The sequence below is a fragment of the Syngnathus floridae genome, chromosome 4 (genome assembly GCF_059516105.1).
Source record: "Syngnathus floridae isolate MCC-2025c chromosome 4, RoL_Sflo_1.0, whole genome shotgun sequence".
Classification (NCBI taxonomy): Eukaryota; Metazoa; Chordata; class Actinopteri; order Syngnathiformes; family Syngnathidae; genus Syngnathus; species Syngnathus floridae.
The window spans coordinates 13,728,641-13,735,000 of record NC_142416.1 but is presented as its reverse complement, the minus strand read 5'-3'; the positions used below and the strand labels follow the sequence as shown (position 1 = coordinate 13,735,000).

General features: G+C 49.9%; 1 long non-coding RNA gene across 5 annotated transcripts in view; it reads right to left on the bottom strand.

The window, feature by feature from the left end:
• The window catches only part of LOC148399282 (uncharacterized), a 7,503-nt gene extending 1,447 nt beyond the window's left edge, over positions 1-6,056 (bottom strand). Inside the window, exons 1-6 of one of the 5 annotated variants that reach the window (XR_015857943.1) lie at positions 4,617-6,056; positions 4,220-4,330; positions 2,794-4,119; positions 1,087-2,728; positions 301-370; positions 1-43 (exon numbers count right to left, since the gene is read on the bottom strand). The exon at positions 1-43 is cut by the window's left edge and continues 1,447 nt beyond it. This is a non-coding gene — a long non-coding RNA (uncharacterized LOC148399282). Of the gene's footprint in view, positions 44-300; positions 371-1,086; positions 2,729-2,793; positions 4,120-4,219 lie in introns of all 5 variants that reach the window. The other 4 variants (XR_015857944.1, XR_015857945.1, XR_015857946.1 and 1 more) reach the window with 4 other exon arrangements.
• Between the last annotated feature and the right edge of the window lie 304 nt (positions 6,057-6,360).

The following is a 6,360-nucleotide window of genomic DNA, read 5'->3' as shown; positions in this document are numbered from 1 at the left end:
CGGCCGGTATTCGACGTTTGGACTCATCCTCCGCCTCGTGCCACTGCAAAAAGAAAAACGGCACTCTGTTGCATGCGGTTCACTTCTGTGGACGTACTCATTACCTGTCTATTAAAGCGTGCTCCTATTTTAAGCTCCCTTTATTAATAGCGTATGTACACATGAATGGTTTTGTTTTCTTTTTATGTCTGTTCCTATATGAAGAATTCAATGCTTATAATTTCTTTCTTTGTTGTAAAGTGCTTTGAGCTGCATTTCTTGTATGAAAGGTGCTCTACAAATAAAGTTTTTTATTATTACCCTCTGGTCTCGCGGTCCTGTCCAGTCCCTCTCTGTGGAGGCACTCATCAGATCCAGTGCCCCAGCAATCCTGAAAGGCAGTCATATTGTGGTGGTTTTTGCAAGGGGAAAAATTTCACTAGCAACCCCCCCCCCCAACCTTGACTAAGGTAAGTTTGAATCAGGTAACTAGCGGCACGCACGGGCTGGCGCATGTCTCATACGGCCCTCCCGCATTGGAGCGATCCGGGTTATGAAATGTTTAACCCCTTACAAAAAGGGAGGGAGGGAGGGAGGGAGGGAGGGAGGGAGGGAGGGAGGGAGGGAGGGAGGGAGGGAGAGAGAGCGAGAGAGAGAGAGAGAGAGAGGAGATGAGAAGAGGCTTTGGTGCGCACTTAAGCGCAGCCGGCCAGTTCCCCCTGAGTAGAGCTGGCTTGGCCCCGAGTGGAAACAAAAGAGGAAAACGTGACCTCACGGAGAGTGTCACGGAGAATCTCCTTGTCCTCGACACCGTCGACGACACTGGGACCCAGTCTGGCAGACATTATACCCTGGTATTCCACAAAGGGCAAGGTATAGCCACGTTCCACCCTGAGTGCACCAGGCCATGCAGGTACTGCCGGGCGCGTTGGAGAAAGAGAGCGAGAGAGAGAGAGGGAGGGAGGGGGGCAGGGAGGGGGTGTCTACTTTGCCGATTCGTATCTAGAGGGTCACAGCAACCCAAATGCCCGTGCGTGCTACTAGTTACCCTATTCAAACCGACAGGGGTAGGGAAAGCACAAAAGAAAAAAACAAAGTCATACTCACCCCAAAACGCTGGCTGCATCTGCACCCATCAGTCTCGTGTGGGCCGCTCGTCACGGGCCAAGGTCCGGGTCTGCTCCGGCCGGTGTTGGACTCGTCTTCCGCCTCGCACAAGTGCAAAAAGACAAACGGCACTCAGTTGCATGCGGCTCACATCTGTCAACGTACTCATGACCTGCCCCCTCCCTGGTCTTGTGGGTGCAGCCCAGTCCCTCTGGGTGCAGGCTGGCGCTCGTCCCATCCGCCGCCCCGGCAACCCTGAACGGCAGACAAATAAGGAAATCAAATTAAAACTAACAAGTGCGTTGCATATTGGATTGCCATGTCACCACCTCTGGCCAGCCTTGGCCAGCCATGCATCAGGCTCCTCTTCAACACTTGGCGACTGCTTTCTTTGGGTGATTCCTTCCTTTGCACCCCGCTCACCAATCGCGGGTCTGGTGGCCTCCGTCCACCGGCTCTTCGTTTCATACATCGTCTCTTCCACCTTGCAAGACAAGCACAAAAGTCTCGCTGCGCCGGCCGTCGCTTGCACTTGCCGTCGCTTGCGCCGCCGCTTGCGCGGTCGCTTGCGCTTGCCGCCGCTTGCGCGGTCGCTTGCGCTTGCCGTCGCTTGCGCGGTCGCTTGCGCTTGCCGTCGCTTGCGCGGTCGCTTGCGCTTGCCGTCGCTTGCGCGGTCGCTTGCGCTTGCCGTCGCTTGCGCGGTCGCTTGCGCTTGCCGTCGCTTGCGCGGTCGCTTGCGCTTGCCGTCGCTTGCGCGGTCGCTTGCGCTTGCCGTCGCTGCGCGGTCGCTTGCGCTTGCCGTCGCTGCGCGGTCGCTTGCGCTTGCCGTCGCTGCGCGGTCGCTTGCGCTTGCCGTCGCTGCGCGGTCGCTTGCGCTTGCCGTCGCTGCGCGGTCGCTTGCGCTTGCCGTCGCTGCGCGGTCGCTTGCGCTTGCCGTCGCTGCGCGGTCGCTTGCGCTTGCAGTCGCTTGCGCTTGCCGTCGCTGCGCGTTTGGCACTCAATGAGGGCTGCACAACATTTTGGAATACCAACGATATGGCAGTATTGGGCCAGACCACAGCATTGAGCAAAGTTGTGCAAAATTCTAGGATGGAGAGGAACTATTTGGTCCCAATGACATCACTTAGACCAGTTAACTTTAACTTGCATCAATGACTTGTTATCTTCTAAACTCATTACAAATAGTTAGGAGGCCAGAAAACATGTTTCATTTGCCACATGAATAGAAAAAAAATCAACGACCTACACCACCATATGACGGTTTTCCAATCCAGGTGCAGCCCTACACACACGTCACCATTGGTGTCCAAATGGTAGCCTCGGGCCAACTTGATCAACACACCACATGAATGAACGCAACACTGCTTTGTAGCACAAAATATGAATGGCAACATTTTGTGATTGATTGAATGAATTTGTGTCAAAGAATTCTCAATTTGATTCAGTATGCAGCCCTCAAACAGACATTTGGACACCGCCGGTGTGAACTAAAAAGAAAAGAAAAAAATCCATTTCACATGCTGAAGCTGCGCAGGTCGACGCCTCCAGGGAAGCGGGTCTCCCTCAGAAGTCGGTGACTTCAGAGCGATGCTACAGCGGTCCGTTCACCTCTGATCAGATCGTGTCACATCCCGGTCGCCATCTGCAGAAACAGAAACAAATGTTAGAAACTCAAAGAGCACCCCAAGTTGTCGGTCACTTGCTTACTTGATCACAGCGGCTAGCTACTATTGGTGACCGTCGCCCGGTCGGATCGGGCCGTGCGCCCCCCACCCCCCTTTTGCGTCCGGCCTGCAAATGGCAGAACATGCAATGAGTTGGGCGCTGCTCGCATCATTACGTCTTCCTCGTGGACCGGCTCGCCCAAACACCGCCCCCTACACCTAGAGAACAAAGGACACAGCTTAGATCAAGCACGACAGTGGTAGGTTAGAAAAAGACAATGTTACCGTCTCGCTCCAATGCTGTCCTACACCTAGGGGAGAACAAAGAACGCAAGTACCACAGTGGTGGTAGGTTAGGGTTAGATGAAGTGCAACAGTGGCAGGTTAGAAAAAGACAAAATGGTACAAGTCAAATTGCAAAATTGGACATTCGGGATCAGCTCGCTCCAACGCCGCCCTACACCGATGGGGGAGAACAAAGAACGCAGCGAGCACGACAGTGGCATGTTAGAAAAAGACACAAAATGGTACATGTCATGTGGCAAGCTTGGACATTGGGCTCCGCGTCAAAGTTCAGTTTTGTCTCCATCCAAGTCACCACGTCCTCCCCCCAAGTGAGCCGTCAATGGCAACCAAGCACAAGACACCGCTGGATCCAGATAAGCCACAACCTCTTAAGCAAGACCAACCGTCAGACCCCCAAACACTGTCCACACCTGCAACCTTTCCGTCGTGCACCCATAACCAAAGGCAACCACACTGCCCCCTCCTGGGCACATGATCCACACATGTTGACTTTTGCAGCGTGCTGCTTGATTCTTGACTTGATATAGCATTGCTCTTTTGGATATGGCATTGCTCTTTTGGATAGGGCCATTGCTCTTTTGGATAGGGCCATTGCTCTTTTGGAGAGAGCATTGCTCCTTTGGCTAGGCCATTGCTCCGTTGGCTAGGCCATTGCTCCGTTGGCTAGGCCATTGCTCCGTTGGCTAGGCCATTGCTCCGTTGGCTAGGCCATCGCTCCGTTGGCTAGGCCATCGCTCCGTTGGATAGGCCATCGCTCCGTTGGATAGGCCATCGCTCCGTTGGATAGGCCATCGCTCCGTTGGATAGGCCATCGCTCCGTTGGATAGGCCATCGCTCCGTTGGATAGGCCATCGCTCCGTTGGATAGGCCATCGCTCCGTTGGATAGGCCATCGCTCCGTTGGATAGGCCATCGCTCCTTTGGATAGGCCATCGCTCCTTTGGATAGGCCATTGCTCCTTTGGATAGGCCATTGCTCCTTTGGATAGGCCATTGCTCCTTTGGATAGGCCATTGCTCCATTTCATATGGAATTATACTTTTCCCATTCGGCTCCTCTTGCAGCCTACAAAAACACAGACCGCCTTTAATTGTGTGCTGGGAAGCTAAAACCCGACAACCATTGTGTGTTGGGAAGCTGAAACTTGACAAAAACAGGTTTTCACCTGATCTAGGACGACTCTTCCTCAGTGTCCTCAGCATCACTGAAATAGCTCCTCAAGAGCCTCCTGCTTGCTTTGTATAGAAGGACGCTGGCTGGGCGGCGTTTTTTAGTGCTACAAAAGACAAGCAAATTATTGTCACAAAAATAGACATTGAGTAGCGTGCCAATGGCATGATTTTTTTACCAACAATTATACATACTAGGAGTTTTAAAGTTGAAAAAAAATTATTATATTGTAGTAATTTATTATAATTTATCAAAATTATAGTTAATATTTTAATTTTATACATTCTAAGTAGTTTTACATTTGAAAAAATATATAATCAGTACACTGTAGTAAATTATGAGAATTATTCAAGATTATAATTCATATTTTAAATTCATCATCTACAACTCACCTCACATTGGACAGATGATCCAGGTTGGCGGCGTCCAAAACGGGAGAAAATAACCCGCGCAAATGTTTATCGCGTAACAGAACAAGAGCGGGCGGGCGCCATCTTTGAATGGATTTGGTCCGATTTGGACATGACGTAACATATTCGTTACATTCACCAGTTTGCATGACACGGAAATGGCACACGCATAATATAAAAGAAAAAATGGTTTAGTAGACTAGAGTCAAACTAACATTTCCTATAGTGAGAAACACGCCCTTATCGGCGGCGTCATTTACGAACTTTCTACAAACAAACGAATGAAAAAATGCTGGCCAGCATTAAAAAACAAAACAAAACGCGAAAGACATTTAAAATACCACCAAAACATCGTCAGAAACTGCAAACATTTGCTCACGGGCTAAATTGCCTGCGGCCGACAATTTACCTCCAGGCCCACCGTCGCGGTGGACGTGACGTTGCCGAGTCACGAGTGTACGACAATCCTGCGACAAACAAAATAAAAAAAATAAAAAAAAAAAGGTTTGTGAGAAAACGCAACAAAGCACACATTTTGGGGCCTATTTGAAAACTCTCCTTGCGGTCTCCAGTTAACTTTGACGCCTACAGTCGCCGTGTGAAAATCCTCCAACAAACAAACATGGCGTCCGTCGCGAGAGACGGCAAGAAACGAAAAACGTTTGCTCCCTTACCTGAGAAAATGCCACGCGCTCGGTGGCGCCTGCATTTGAGAACTCCCCTTGAGCGCGAAAATCGTGCAACAAACACGGCGTCCGTCGTGAAAAACGGCAGGAGACGACAAACATTTGCTAGCATGCTAGCTTACCTGAGAAACCAACCGCTGCCACGCGCTCGGTGGCACCTGCATATGATAACTCCCCTAGAGCACACCTGTCTTCAATTTACCTAAAGCCCTGACGTCACATCCGTCAATTCAAATCTTCTTCGCCTGATCGTCCAACGGCGCTCGGCACACTGACGCCACCAGGTGGTCGCCTGTCATGATGACTACTGTGGAAAGGGTTGCTTCGGACTATCCCTTGAAACTTTGAACACCGAACATGTTTGGATGGATACCCTATCAATATGACCAAATCTGCTTTTGTTTCCGAGCAGGCTCTGGTCGAGTGGTTAACGCCATTGCCTTCAATTAAATGAAAATATTTGTATCAATAGTTCATCCTAAAATGAATTGTTCTTGCAAAAATTCTGCGGCCGTTGCAGTGTTCCCGTGGACTCATTTTCAATTCAGTTGTTAAGAAACACCACACCGTTGCACAGAGACAATTCTTGAGTCATATCAAATAAAGGATTTTCAAACGGGTGCAAACAAGTTTTTCCGGTGGCACCTGCATATGACAACTAGTGTTGGCTGGTGAGTGAACGATCCGTTCAAAAAGAACAAATCTTTTCAGTGAACGGGAGTGAACAAATCACTTCCTAAAGTGATTCGTTCTTTTTTTCCTTTCATATATAACTTCAACCAGTAGATGTCAGTAATGCCCATTGAAGCTGGTGCTTCCCCGCCGTAAAACAAAACGAAGAAGAAAATCAGCCAATCAGCAGCGCCAGCGAGCGTTACATGGAGGAGGGACTTTACGAGTCAGTGACGTAACTTGGCGTTCACGAACGAATCGTCAATTGAGATTTGTTCAATCTCAGATTCGTTCACCAACGAACGAATCTGAGATTCGACGAATCACTCACTGAGTGAATCACTCACTGAGTGAATCACTCACTGAGT